The following is a 16,343-nucleotide window of genomic DNA, read 5'->3' as shown; positions in this document are numbered from 1 at the left end:
AAAATACAGAAATAAAGAATAGTAATTGAATGTCACCCTTTGTTTGGGATGATCTGGATCAGGACGTCAACAGAGAAAAAGGTTCAGATCTATAAGTTCAGCTCATGTAAAATGTTCAGTGAATTGATAGAATATTGTTTAGGCTCAAGTGCATTGACAATACACTTCTGATTCTAATGAGGATCTGTTTGTCTGGATGGTTTGGTTTGTTTGGGTAATTGTGAAGTCGGGTTTAATTATAATAAACCTGAGGTCGTGCACATGGGGCAGGTTGTGCACACGTGGGGCAGGTTGTGCACAGGTGGGCAGGTTGTGCACTCGTAGGGCAGGTTGTGCACACGTAGGGCAGGTTGTGCACACGTAGGGCAGGTTGTGCACACGTGTGGCAGGTTGTGCACACGTGTGGCAGGTTGTGCACACGTGGGGCAGATTGTGCACACGTAGGGCAGGTTGTGCACATGTGGGGCAGGTTGTGCACACGTGGGGCAGGTTGTGCACATGTGGGCAGGTTGTGCACACGTAGGGCAGGTTGTGCACACGTGTGGCAGGTTGGTGGGGTAGGTTGTGCACATGTGGGGCAGGTTGTGCACACGTGGGGCAGGTTGTGCACATGTGGGCAGGTTGTGCACATGTGGGCAGGTTGTGCACATGTGGGCAGGTTGTGCACATGTGGGCAGGTTGTGCACATGTGGGGCAGGCTGTAGCGATTAGTCCCATGGACTACAGGTTGAATTAGCACCAGTTACCATGCGTCTCCCTTGTTCATGTTAATGTTCATGTTAATGTATATTGTGCACTTTCCCGGTCTCAAAAATAAATCAAGATGTTTTAACCCAACACCTCACAACACCAGCCTGACAACAGTCACTTAACACTAAAGAGGCATGGGCTCACAATTGAGCCGCTCAAGCTGCATAGCTGCTCAATGAGAGGCCCTCTCTCTCCACAGGCTCTTTGGCTCTATCTTAGGTGAGCCCATTGGACTTGCCTGACCAGCCGTTCTCAACACGTTTTGGCAAACTACTTATCTAAACCTGAGGTTCTGGGGCTCGACCGCTGCGTTTAGAGGGCGGAGTTTAGAGCAGAGACAGAACCAATCACATAAACCCAGAAGTGACGCAAAAAACGCGACACGCTTAACCGGATATTACGTAGCCCATGTCAACAAGGCGTGTTCCACGTTATCCGTCCTGAACGCAGAAAATGTCTCCTGAATCACGATGACGAACCGCAACTAATGCACGTTCATCACGGCGAGTAGAGCGGACTTTCCTGATTGTTCAAACCGAAGCGAGAGCAGAAGTAAACACTCGGTCACGAGCCGGGTCACGAGCCGGGTCCGCCATCTTGAATGTTTTGGAACGGGGGTGAAGAGCTACTTCCGTATCTCAGTGTGACGGGTTAAAACCTCCGACTGGGATTATTATATTGATATATTTTGCAAATATTATTATTCAGTGTTGTATGTTGTCAAAGTAAGTTTCTAGTTTGTGAACTCTGTTCACTGACAACAAACATGATACACAGAGAGACGTTTTTACAAATGCTAATTATTATTTTTGTCCAGTCCTTGATTGGTTCATATCGTGTCACGTGTCCCTGCTGCCAAGAGTACGCTCCAAAGGTATCAATTTATTGTGTCCATGGCAGGAGTTTTGAGGCCCAAATACATAGTTCTGAAGTCTGGACTGATGCCAACACCGAAAACAATCTGCAGTCCTTTTATTATCTCTATCCGATATTTACCAAAACTCCTCCAGCCAGGTACTGATGTGTCCGGAGCGCTGAGGATGTCCACAACTCCTGACGACTTGCAACTGCTGCTTTCTTCAACTCAAATTCCCAGATGAATTGAGGGTTAGTCAAAATTAATTCACGATCTAGATTTTACTTTGAGAATATTACTCTTGAATGAACCTTTATATACCTAATTAGGATTCCTCTAACATTACAATTCTGTTGGGTATGTGTAAAACCAGAGGGCTGTCATTTGCTGAAACAACCTTGCAGTTCTTAGGCTCTTCTGTCTGAATCACCAACTCTTCTCCTCTTTTCTGCACTTTGTTATCTTCCCCGTGCCTTGAGAGCAGCCCATCCAACATCTCACGCCTTTATTTGGAGCCGGATGGAGTCCAAATTACCCCGTGCTTCCGAGTTCGGAGTGTGAGATAATGATGCCTCTGTCTTTTCATGTGCCATGCACTCTGCCTGTGTTATTACATCAGTCAGACGGCACACATCACAAAATAACTCCTCACTACAGTCACTACCCGCCATCCTTGCCTCGACTCGGCTCAGCTCGGGCGTCTAACCGGCTCACGCACGCGCCCCAAACACAAGGCTTGATGGGAGTTAATGAGCTGTCGTGCTCTGTTCTCCGTGCAGCGCTCCAGGACCGGCCTTAATGGAGAAACTGCTCTCCGTCGCTCCTTTAGCATATTTCCCTTCAATTTCTTAGCCGCTTTATCCCGCCCAGTTCATTTGCCTTCCAACAGAAATCATGCCTTGCAGATTTGTTAAATGCTTAAACTGGTCGGTGATTTACAGCCCGACCTTCGCGAGTTTCCTTCAGCTTTAATTTACTGGGTTTTGATGAGCTTTAGTAAAAAGAAGACGGTTTGAGGGAAATTTGTGTCAGAGATCCAGGAAAAGGTTTTTGAGTGGAGCAGATGGAGGGAGCAGAACTGGCTGTGGAACACTGACTCTGAACATGGATCAGAATGAGACTGTACAGAGGCTCGCAGAAGACCAAATGGGATTATGTTTGTGTTTTGGGGAAAAGATAAAAATGCTGTAAATTCAAACAACACAAGCAGAATATTGTTCAAGTTTACTATGGCTTCTTTTGGTTGTAAAACCTTTTGCACTGTGCGATAAAGAAATTACTATATTGACTTTTTAAGGTTAATAAATTCTAGCAATATATTTTGGTCACAGATCATGGTCACAATTATATTTAATATTAAAAAAAGACTTGACTGATGTTAAACTATGATACATATTTACTACAGGTGATATCAGATAAAACAAAGTAACTAAAGAACCTGTCGAACGCACTTTCATTTGTGACTCAATGTTGTGAATGAATCTACAGTACAAAGAAAAAATAATTGTATATATATATATCTTTGAATAAGCTGCATGTGGCCACATTGTAACATGAGATATTCACACTTAAAGATGGTCCACGGTGGTGAATTCTCATTTCAGTGCGGGGCGGGTTATAAAATGCCCGAGCGTCCAAATTCACTTCCTCATCAGACTCATTTCTCTGAGAATATGAGTCTGATTGTAATAAAACACACAGCATTCTGAAGCTTAAAATACAGAGAACATGGCGTGTCCCCTGGGATGTCTTCTTCTACTGTGTGCTTGCGCTTCTCGCTAGAGTGCCCCCCGGTGGCCGTTAGCCAGTAAAAATCTATAAATTAGATGCACCGTTGTAATGACCGCAGTGTTCAAAGCGTGGGGAAAAAGTAGCTGCTTAAAGTCTGAAAGTTACAGTATTCATTTTTTGCACATCATGTTTCTTTTCGACAGTGGTGGACACTGCTGGACACTGAGCAGACTGCAGCAGACCTTCCCAAGATTAGCTCTCTAATGTGAGCTTTTACAACCAGAGTGGACAGCAGCTTGTTTTAGAGGTCTGCACATGTCTGAGGACAGCCTAACTGAGCATGTGCACAATCCTTGGTCATGTCCCGTGTGAGAGACCCGGCTTCAACATCCACTATTGCTTCTTTTCTCTCTCTCCTTCTTTTGTGTGTGAACAAGTGAATACATGTTCAGTTTTTTTAATGTTTTTGACTAAATATTGATGACCAGCCCCAGTCTCGTTGCCCATCTCCATTAAAGTCACAGCACGCTACTGCTTTACAATACGGTTCAATGAGAAAATACTTTACTGGGATTATAATTCTATCCAGTATTAATACAATCACACTCAAATCATCAAAAATAACTTTAGACTGGAAAGTATTGTTGCAAAATTGTATTGTTTGGTGTGAATTGTGTATGCGCTTGTACTGCACAATTCTACAACTATTACGAATACTACTTCTACAAATACTAGTACTATTACACATACCGTACTAAAAATACACTTCATATACTACATTTACATAACTACTACTAATATTACTATTACTACAAATATAACTACCCTTCTCTACTTAAATAAGATCTGTGAGTGGAGTCTGGGTTAAGCGGGGTGCATTTTTGTGATCTGAAGTGTCCTTTATCTCCCCCTGTTCTACCGTTAAGAGCTGACTAAGCTCTGCACAGTCGGAGCAATCATACCGTCTGACGAAAGTTGATTTGAGCTAAACAACAGCTTCATGAAAAAACATATTTCACCAGCATTTTTCAAATTAAAGTGATGTCAGTGCGTAGCCTTCATTTTGTGCATTGATGACAAAGACAGAAGTGTTCTATCCATCAGCGCTAAACTTGTAATGATCAACTTTTATCAACTTATCAACACGACTGCAGTCTTAAAACTACAATAATTGTATATATGTACTGCCCCACCAAATACTGTCACATATGCACTTTAACTGAACTTTACATTACCACCATGTCCTGAAACAATCCCTGGCAAATGACAAAAATCCTTATCACTCTCGACTCAGAGCCAATTGTCTCAGTGAGTGAAATGAAGCCTGTTTAATTCCATGGCACATTTGCAGTACTTGAGCGTAACCTTGAGCGTAACCTTGAGCGTAACCTTGAGCGTAACCTTGAGCGTAACCTTGAGCGTAACCTTGAGCGTAACCTTGAGACCTCGATGTTCTCCATCTCGTCGCTCTCAGGGCGGTTGGCTCATGCTCTCAGATCAGCTCTTGTCCTTTTCAGTCAGTCTTAAGGGCAGCGCACCTCCCACTGAGCTGTGTCGGCTTTCAAAGCCAATGAGAATCTCTGTGCAGAACACACCCAAGACCCATATGAAGTCAGCATCAGTTTCTTTATCAAGAATATTTAGATGTGAATATCCTTTCCCCCCTTATTGTTATTCGAGTCTTATTGGTAGAATAAGCGTGTGTGATAGAGCCTCACGTGTTCATCCGTTAAAGCGCTTGTCCCCAGGCGGTGGCCCACAATCACTCTCTTTAAATGTGAAAAAAATGTGGGGCCAGTTATTTCCAATAATCTAACACATTGGCGCAAATCTGTGAAAAGACTTTGAAATTGTGTTCTAATGAATAACTCCGCTATCTAATCTGTGGTTATTATCAGGGTGGCAGTAGTTTAAGAAAAATAATATTTTTCTTATTAAATGTTATATTTAATTGTTATATTTAATAATTAATAGTAAATAAATAGTTTACAAATAAGTACAAACATGTTACTGATTACTTGATTAATTGAAGAAAAGAATGGATAGATGACTGGATTAGCCGAGGTAACCACTCCTGTGTCTCTTGATGGTCCAGGCGCCTCGTGTCCTGATCGCACTGGCCTCCATCTGGACACGTCCCAGAGCAACAGCTCATAAGAGATTTGTGATGCTGCTGAAGCATGTCTTATTAGCCTAGAGCTGTTTCGCTTTGTGTCTTATTATGAAGAAAAGAGAAAATCATCTTTTTAAGCAGTCTAAATATATATAATAGTATGCATGTTGACATTGTCATTGTGAATTTGACATCTGGCCCATTTTGACTGAAGTTTGAAACCTACTTGGTGTAAATGTGACTCCAAACCTCCTGAGCCGAGCTGCTTGTCTGAACAATTTCCCTGACGTGTGATTCATTGAGCTCAAACTGCTCTTAACCTCATTAAACTCTTCACCTCTGCAGACAGGATGATGGGAGGAAGACCAACGCTTTCGTCTGCGAAAGATAGAGATGATTCAGTCATGTTTATATGGGTAGTTTAACTAAAATATTGTCTATTTGAAACACCTCAAAGCTGCTGAAGGGACTGAGCAGCACTGACTCCCAGTGGCCTCGGGGCCTCGGCCTTCAGACACATGTATGTCAAAGGGACACATGTCAAAGCGACACAGGAGACACATGAGACAATCCACACTCACTGTCCACTCCACATTTTCACCCAGAAATCTAACTACACTGACAATCTGAAAGGAATAATGGAGGATTTTTTGCCGATTTGAGAACTCAAGTGGAAGTGCACATGCGCACTCCCCCGGCATATGTGCTGTGCCTTAACCACTCGACCACCGGGCTGTACAAACAAATGTGACCCAACAATAATTAGTATTACCGGTATATGTATGGCTCATGTGAAGGGCGGTTCCCCTCTGATGATACCGTCCGATATTCTGGATCTCAGGCCACAATAATAATAATAATAATAATAATAATAATAAATAAAAGTTATTATTATTATTATTATTATTGTGGCCTGAGATCCAGAATACTCTCTTCTGGTCAGAATACTCTCTTCTGGTCAGAATACTCTCTTCTGGTCAGAATACTCTCTTTTGGTCAGAATACTCTCTTTTGGTCAGAATACTCTCTTCTGGTCAGAATACTCTCTTCTGGTCAGAAAACTCTCTTTTGGTCAGAATACTCTCTTCTGGTCAGAATACTCTCTTCTGGTCAGAATACTCTCTTCTGGTCAGAATACTCTCTTCTGGTCAGAAAACTCACTTCTGGTCAGAAAACTCTCCTCTGGTCAGAATACTCTCTTCTGGTCAGAAAACTCTCTTCTGGTCAGAAAACTCTCTTCTGGTCAGAAAACTCTCTTCTGGTCAGAATACTCACTTCTGGTCAGAATACTCACTTCTGGTCAGAAAACTCTCCTCTGGTCAGAATACTCTCTTCTGGTCAGAAAACTCTCTTCTGGTCAGAAAACTCTCTTCTGGTCAGAAAACTCTCTTCTGGTCAGAAAACTCTCTTCTGGTCAGAAAACTCTCTTCTGGTCAGAATACTCACCTCTGGTCAGAATACTCACCTCTGGTCAGAATACTCACCTCTGGTCAGAATACTCTCTTCTGGTCAGAATACTCACCTCTGGTCAGAATACTCACTTCTGGTCAGAATACTCACTTCTGGTCAGAATACTCACCTCTGGTCAGAATACTCTCTTCTGGTCAGAATACTCACCTCTGGTCAGAATACTCACCTCTGGTCAGAATACTCTCTTCTGGTCAGAATACTCTCTTCTGGTCAGAATACTCTCTTCTGGTCAGAATACTCACTTCTGGTCAGAATACTCTCTTCTGGTCAGAATACTCTCTTCTGGTCAGAATACTTACTTCTGGTCAGAATACTTACTTCTGGTCAGAATACTCTCTTCTGGTCAGAATACTTACTTCTGGTCAGAATACTTACTTCTGGTCAGAATACTCTCTTCTGGTCAGAATACTTACTTCTGGTCAGAATACTCACCTCTGGTCAGAATACTCACCTCTGGTCAGAATACTCACTTCTGGTCAGAATACTTACTTCTGGTCAGAATACTTACTTCTGGTGTACATTATGTGTCCAGACTGCAAATGAGGTTTGGGGTCCCGCCCCTCGCCCATAACATCACAGTGGGCGGACTGTGATTGGCTGAATTAAAACAAACAACCAGGAAGATAAACAAACCACGTTTTTAACGATGTTTCTAAGTCGAAGGTCGACCAAGACAAGTTTCTAAATGAATACAGTTCTCACCTGAGAACAGGTGCTTCACTGTAGCTCACTGTAGCTCACTGTAGCTCACTGTAACTCACTGTAGCTCACTGTAACTCACTGTAACTCACTGTAGCTCACTGTAACTCACTGTAGCTCACTGTAGCTCACTGTAACTCACTGTAACTCACTGTAGCTCACTGTAGCTCACTGTAACTCACTGTAGCTCACTGTAACTCACTGTAACTCACTGTAGCTCACTGTAACTCACTGTAGCTCACTGTAACTCACTGTAGCTCACTCTAGCTCACTGTAACTCACTGTAGCTCACTGTAACTCACTGTAGCTCACTGTAACTCACTGTAACTCACTGTAGCTCATTGTAGCTCACTGTAACTCACTGTAGCTCACTGTAACTCACTGTAGCTCACTGTAGCTCACTGTAACTCACTGTAACTCACTGTAGCTCACTGTAACTCACTGTAGCTCACTGTAACTCACTGTAACTCACTGTAACTCACTGTAGCTCATTGTAGCTCACTGTAGCTCACTGTAGCTCACTGTAACTCACTGTAGCTCACTGTAACTCACTGTAACTCACTGTAACTCACTGTAGCTCATTGTAGCTCACTGTAACTCACTGTAACTCACTGTAGCTCACTGTAACTCACTGTAGCTCACTGTAGCTCACTGTAACTCACTGTAGCTCACTGTAACTCACTGTAGCTCACTGTAACTCACTGTAGCTCACTGTAGCTCACTGTACATGCCACTGATGTTCTGTTGGAGGAAGGTCTTTGGGATCATATTACAAGGTAAGTGACCAAATATGAAGAATCCTTGCTACTATAATTAATATTATAATTGCAATTGATGTCAGCAGTTTGTTTTCAGTACTAAGCAAATGAGGTGATTCTGAAGCAAAATCCCCGGTTGGCCCTTGGCAGCCTCTGATGAAATGCCTGTGATGACGGCGGATGTGACTGTTGCATCATCATGGACTCATGCTGGCTCACTCTTTCTTCAGAATTGTCTTTGTGTTTCTTTTTTATAAATAACATCATATTTTGAAGACGTACAACTCCAGTAGGTGGCGGTAAATGCACCTTTCCGGCGGCCAACCGCCATTAAAAGTCCAGGTTCTACTTTTTCTCAAAGAGGTTTTGTTTGGTTCCTGACGGAGAAGGAGGGTCTAAGGACAGGGGACTCTGGGATATATGTGACTCGCCACGGCAATTGTCGGACCATGTCGGCCTCGGTGAAACTGAGAAAAACAGCATTTTACTTTTTTTCCCCCAAATGTGTGATTTTCATTTTTTTGCAGAATGTGCTAGTTGAAGTTATGAATAAGCCCCTGTGTGCTTCAGATAACACTATTGGTTGTCTTAAACGTATACATTAAGCTGTTAAAAATGTGGAGTTTTCGGGTCTTTTTCCTGCTCTCCTGGGGGGCGTCACCTTTTTCTAGCCAACGTATTGTTTACATTTTCCACCAATCAGCTGTGATCCGCATGGCAGCTGCGTGCTCCGTGTTTTCCTCTCATTACTCCAGACCGTCTGCAGAGCACAGTCTTCAGAGCTTACATTTCCTGGACTACATTGCAACGGAACTGTTTACTCAGGTACACTTTTACTTTACTACTAAATTATTGCTTTAACGCTGTGTTTTAAGGCGGTCTCGTGATCACTTTAGAATCTTACTTGTCTGCTCCGGTGGAGCTAATGCTAAGCTAACATGTTGCTTCAGTGCACTCTGCAATACGGGCTTAATGTGACTACTTGCTGTTATCACCATGTTATCGGGTTATTTTTCGGCGTGGGTTGGCCCGTGGGTTGTGTGGGTCGTGCTTTGTGTGTGTTTTATGCTGCTAAACCGGCTGTTAGCCCCACAGCCCGGAGCTAAACGCAGCTATTCGGAGCTAAGTTGTAAGCTAAACTTTGCTATGTTATCGGGTTATTTTTCGGCGTGGGAAGAGAAAAAAACTACAACTCCCGATACCACTTCTGGTCACGTGGCTTACGTACGTTGCACGTCACGCACGCACTGCGTCACTCGAACCAATCACACGCTTGCCTGGCCATTATCAGCTTCCTGTGTGTCTCTCTGTGCACGGTGTTGGAAGAGACAACAGGACGGCTGAACCAGGTAAGCTTTGCGACTAAAACACCCGCTTTTAATCACTTTAATGTTCGCCGGTTTTAAACTCAAGTGTATGTTTATGTTTTGGTGTGCTGTTCTGCAAGTGTTTTGCTTTTACGAGCAGTGTTATCTAAAGTGAGCTAGCTAGCATCGCTAGCCGAGGGCAGATGTCCCAATATCTCCGCGTTTTGCATCTTAAATACACCGTTAACGTCACAATATGAACTGTTATCTGTGAAGCGTGTTATTCCCATATTACTGTTAACCCGAATCCTTTTATCCCCCTTTTCAGAATTGGCAAAGACACCCTGACTGACATGACCTGTCTCTACGTGAAGTCTGCTAAGGAGCGTGGTAAGTGTAAAACATTATTTTGGTGATTTTCGTGTTTTAATGATTAGAGTATAATTAACCATAAGCAACATCTGTTTTTCAGGTGAGCCTGCAGTTTGTATATCAAGCTTCAGATCACTGTGGAAACAGCTTCTCCCACACATCAGAAGCTGCAGGCCACGCACAGATCATCAGATTATCAAGCGAGCATACATGAAGACCAGGGTTGACATTTTGGAAGACATCGCTGAGGTTAGTTTATATGATTTGACTACTGTAATGTGTAAACATTAGCCTGGCAAAACTTCAGTGCTGCTCTCTGCTTAAGATATGTTTCTTCTGTTCTCATTTTTTTTACATTGTCGCCCTTGTCATCAGGGAGTGGAAAACAGCTCTCCTGAGTCTCACCTCAATATCCCACAGCTTGTTGGAACGGCGGATGGCAAAGTGTTTGTCAAGAACTTGGACTGGCAGAAGCATCTGAGTCCCTTCTTCAGACGGCTTCCAAAGATCAAGAGTTATCAGCACTTCAGGTATTTATATTGAAACTCTCACATTGTGTTAAAAAAATAGTTAATGAGTGTTTTATGTGAAATAGTTAGCCATTTCTTAAATGTCCTGTTATTTGTTTACAGCTTTGATGCCAAGAGCAGAGAGTCACAGCACAGAAGAGTGCACAGACGAAGAAGAGGATGAGGATGTGATCTCTGATGTAATTGGACTCTGGTGCTGTACATATCATATCTATTATCTCATATCTCATATATTCAAAGCCATGGACCCGTTGCAGTTCGTATACCTGGCCCTGGCATCTGTTTATAAGAGTTCTTCTATTAAGAGTGTTTTTTAAACTTCCTATAAGTTACTGTCCTTTCCCCCTGTATCTACTGCGTTGTAACATTAAAGGCTATTTTATCTTATCTTATCTTGTGTTGTTTGTGTTGCACTGAATCACCTGTGAATTATGTTTATCAACAAATGCAATGAACCCTATTCTCATTCTGATTCTTTGATTCTATTCTAACCTTTTGTAATCCAAGTATTTCCATTTTAATACAGTAACTTCTAATTCTGATTCAAGTCCAGTTACCATCAATAACAACACTCCTCTTGAGTCTTCAGTGACAGCTGTAGGAGGAGGTGGTGTCAGTGTGACAGGGGGGAGGGCTTATCTCAATGAGATGCAAATGAGCCCCCCTGTGACTCTGGGCTCACTCCGGTGAGAAACTTTGAGCCCCGTTTTCTCAGTGAATGGGTTTGAGAGTTGTATACATTCAAATGACCACAACTTACTCAAATATGATCAGATCTACATGAGTGAGACATCATTGGAAAGCTTTGAATTCACACTTTCAGAATCTGTGAATAACTCAAAATGTCTCCGGGTAGACATGTAACTGGATTGGCCACGGTCAGTCACATATGTCTAAGGACAGGGGCCCCTGGGACATATGTCTAAGGACAGGGGACTCTGGGACATGTGTCTAAGGACAGGGGACTCTGGGACATGTGTCTAAGGACAGGGGACTCTGGGACATGTGTCTAAGGACAGGGGACTCTGGGACATGTGTCTAAGGACAGGGGACTCTGGGACATGTGTCTAAGGACAGGGGACTCTGGGACATGTGTCTAAGGACAGGGGACTCTGGGACATATGTCTAAAGACAGGGGACTCTGGGACATATGTCTAAGGACAGGGGCCTCTGGGACATGTGTCTAAGGACAGGGGACTCTGGGACATGTGTCTAAGGACAGGGGACTCTGGGACATGTGTCTAAGGACAGGGGACTCTGGGACATGTGTCTAAAGACAGGGGACTCTGGGACATGTGTCTAAAGACAGGGGACTCTGGGACATGTGTCTAAGGACAGGGGACTCTGGGACATGTGTCTAAGGACAGGGGACTCTGGGACATGTGTCTAAGGACAGGGGACTCTGGGACATGTGTCTAAGGACAGGGGACTCTGGGACATGTGTCTAAGGACAGGGGACTCTGGGACATGTGTCTAAGGACAGGGGACTCTGGGACATGTGTCTAAGGACAGGGGACTCTGGGACATGTGTCTAAGGACAGGGGACTCTGGGACATATGTCTAAGGACAGGGGACTCTGGGACATGTGTCTAAGGACAGGGGACTCTGGGACATGTGTCTAAGGACAGGGGATGCTGGGACATGTGTCTAAGGACAGGGGATGCTGGGACATGTGTCTAAGGACAGGGGATGCTGGGACATGTGTCTAAGGACAGGGACAACTCCCTATGAACACTGTTTAATCTGTTTTTCACTGTCGCTCCTCGAGGAAACTGCAGTTGTGATTTTGGGCGTTACAAAAACAAATTGAATTGAAGTAACACAACAACAACAACAACAACAACAACAAACTTTAAGAAATTAAGAAGAGTGAAATTACCTTATCTTGCAACTGGCTCACAGTAATGCGATAGTGTATTTAGCTGTTGTTGTTGTTGTTGTGTTGATTTTAATGGCGGTTTGCAGTCAATTGAAAAGGTGCATTTACCGCCACCTACTGGAGTTGTACGTTTTCAAAATATGTGTTTTACGCTTTAGTGTAAAAAAGGAGGGAGAAAAAGAGAAAGAGAGAGAAAGAGAAATAAAGATCAGTTCAAACTCAGACTCATGTGAAGTTTGAGCTGCACACGGGGCGCTGCACGAGCCGCCGTTCAAATAAACACAGACAGATCACACTCTGCAAACCATAAGGAGCAAAGGGGTCTTCAGAAGATGAAAATTGACCTCATATTCAATTAGGAAACCACAAAAAAGAGCGAATGAAACACGACGTGCGATGCGTTGAGCTGCTCCATGAAGCTCCACCGTGCGCAGAGCCAAAGTGGTTCAATAGTGTTCAGCATGTAGTGTTTCTCCAGCCTCGATCTGCAGAAGAGCAGGAGAAGGGCTCCGGGGGCCACTGGAGCAGGGGCCACTGGAGCAGGGGCCTCATAAGCCTCATAATAAACTGCGTGACGAGTTACTAATTCAAAATATTACATCTAAAATGCACCAGAATACATCAAATGTATTTGAAAAAGTACATAAAGAAATAGTCACTTAAAGGTTACAGACGTTCAAAGTGGGGTGGGGTCAAGGGGGCGCCACTGAGCATTTACTTTATAACCACTATATTTGTGGAACTGGAGTAAAAAGTAAAAAGTGTGTTTCTTTATGATTCGACACTTCTTAACAGGTTGAACATTTGTTATCGGACTCAGATCTGGACTATCTCCGCCTGACAGAAACTTGGCTCCTCCTACTCCTGCATCCATCAGTCAAAGCCCAGGTTATGTGGTGGAGTCCTTCTCATCTACGTGAAGGACAGCGTTCCAAGTAAACAACTGGATTTAGACCACTATAACCCGGAGTGCATGGGGAGTTCTATTACTATCTCCTGTAATGACATTTATGTAATAGTAATGTATCCACCCCCTAATGCAACTAGTGACTTAAAGACTCAAACAGTGTGATGCAAAAATCTGTTTGAAAAATGAGGATATAACTAAATCTTTTCAAATGACACACATAATTAATAAGCCTAAGGCATAACCACGTCTTCTCAAACCTTAATAGATCTCATTTTTACAAGTATGCCTGAGCAAATGAAGGCATGTCTGACCACAATCTGACTTTTGTGTCTGGAAAACGACAATTTATTAGAGAAAGGCCCATAAAAGAAGTAAAGTGGGCATTGAATTCATCCCCAAAAAAGATGTGCAATTACTTGAAAATGATATAAAACACATAAAGTGGGAACAGGGTTGTTGTGAATTAACAGTTTTGAAAGTTTTGAAAAATATGATACTGAAATGTATGAAAAACATGCCCAGAAAACCAAATGTGAAATAAAGTCTAACATGGCTTAACTTAAACATGACAAAAATGTCCCTAAAATCTGGATTATCTACAGTAAGTCATGTCCACGCTTAGACAGGCCAAAGCCAACTGTTCTGGAAACAATCAAAAATGCACAAAGTAATAGTAAAATCATGTGGAAAGATACATGAACTGATAAAGAAGAAGCAGTAAATCAAAGGACATTTATCGACTCAATCCCACGTTTTTTTAATATAGATAAAGACAATCTCTGCAGCACATTAAACATCATTGTAACCAAATCTATCTGAAGGCATGTTTTTGGGGTCTCTATATTTAAATGGAGTGACAAACAAGATGTTGGCAGTTATCGCTCTCTCAGTTGTCTCAAAAGTGCTTGAAAAGGTTTTTACTGAACATTTTGATTCACATTCTCTTCTACGCTCACTGCAGTTTGGGTTTAGGTTTTGCTGTTACTTCCTGTAAACCATCAGGCACACGTGGACCAGGGAAGAGCCGTGGGGGTCGTCTTCCATGATCTTTGTAAAGTAAAGCCTTCGACGCTGTAAATCACCAGTTACTCCTCAACAAACTAAACAACTACAACCTTTCCATACACTCTAAAAATGAGATAAGATCTTAGTTGAGCGACAGTGTGTGCCACGGGAGTGCCCCAAGGGTCCGTTTTTGGACCCCTGATTTTTAGCATTGATATAAATGATCTTGTGCACGGTGGCAAAGGCGGTTCTTGCCTCCCAAGAAGGAGATCATGGGTTCGATTCCCGAACCAGACCAACATCACATGATCTCTCTGGGTGGAGTCTGCATGTTCTCCCTGTGTTACCGTGGGTTCTCTCTGGGTTCTCCGGCTCCTCCCACCGTCCAAAGACATGCATGTGTGAGGGAGAATTGGTGACTCTAAATTGGCCCAAGTGAATGACTGTGTGAGAGTGAATGTAATGTCTGTAATGTCTCTGTGTTGACCCTGTGACGAGTTGGCCACTGTCCAGGGAGTAGCCCGCCGAAGGCCCGAAGTCACTGGGATAGGCTCCAGTCACCCGCGACCCCGAAAGGGAAGGTAGAAAATGGATGGATGGATAAATCATCTCCGTAGTGTCTGCGCTGATGCTGATGTAATACAGTTTTTTTGGATTGCTTACACACTAAAATTAAAAGTAGTTCACTATTAGCAAGACCTTACACTCAAGAAGCAAAACATCAGCCCATGTTTGCAAAACTACAAGCTCATTGTCACACTTGTTGCAAAACTCTACACACAGTGATTTGCTAAACACACTTAACATGCATTACACACAAAAATCTATCATGAAGTCACTTCCTTGCAACACCAAAGCACTGACCGTCACATGACCACACAGTCCACCTCATTGGTTCAAAACAGTCGTCAGGTGTTCAAACGCTCCTTTGCTTCATTGTAGACGCACCAATCAGGTTTAAGCACTATAAAAAGCACCGCTCTGGTCCAGACCTGGTTTCAGCTACATCAACCAGATGGAGGAGGCACGTGACCAGATGGAGGAGGCACGTGACCAGATGGAGGAGTCACGTGACCAGATGGAGGAGTCACGTGACCAGATGGAGGAGTCACGTGACCAGATGGAGGAGTCACGTGACCCAGATGGAGGAGGCACGTGACCAGATGGAGGAGGCACGTGACCAGATGGAGGAGGCACGTGACCAGATGGAAGAGGCACGTGACCAGATGGAGGAGGCACGTGACCAGATGGAGGAGTCACGTGACCAGATGGAGGAGTCACGTGACCAGATGGAGGAGTCACGTGACCAGATGGAGGAGTCACGTGACCAGATGGAGGAGGCACGTGACCAGATGGAGGAGGCACGTGACCAGATGGAGGAGGCACGTGACCAGATGGAGGAGGCACGTGACCAGATGGAGGAGGCACGTGACCAGATGGAGGAGGCACGTGACCAGATGGAGGAGGCACGTGACCAGATGGAGGAGGCACGTGACCAGATGGAGGAGGCACGTGACCAGATGGAGGAGTCACGTGACCAGATGGAGGAGTCACGTGACCAGATGGAGGAGGCACGTGACCAGATGGAGGAGGCACGTGACCAGATGGAGGAGGCACGTGACCAGATGGAGGAGGCACGTGACCAGATGGAGGAGGCACGTGACCAGATGGAGGAGGCACGTGACCAGATGGAGGAGGCACGTGACCAGATGGAGGAGTCACGTGACCAGATGGAGGAGGCACGTGACCAGATGGAGGAGGCACGTGACCAGTTGGAGGCACGTGACCAGATGGAGGCACGTGACCAGATGGAGGAGGCACGTGACCAGATGGAGGAGGCACGTGACCAGATGGAGGAGGCACGTGACCAGATGGAGGAGGCACGTGACCAGATGGAGGAGGCACGTGACCAGATGGAGGAGTCACGTGACCAGATGGAGGAGGCACGTGACCAGATGGAGGA

Source organism: Eucyclogobius newberryi, unplaced genomic scaffold (assembly GCF_026437365.1).
Source record: "Eucyclogobius newberryi isolate DKJ021-1_F unplaced genomic scaffold, fEucNew1.0.hap1 SCAF_12, whole genome shotgun sequence".
NCBI lineage: Eukaryota > Metazoa > Chordata > Actinopteri > Gobiiformes > Gobiidae > Eucyclogobius > Eucyclogobius newberryi.
The sequence above is the reverse complement of the archived record's forward strand: the minus strand, read 5'-3'. Positions refer to the sequence as shown.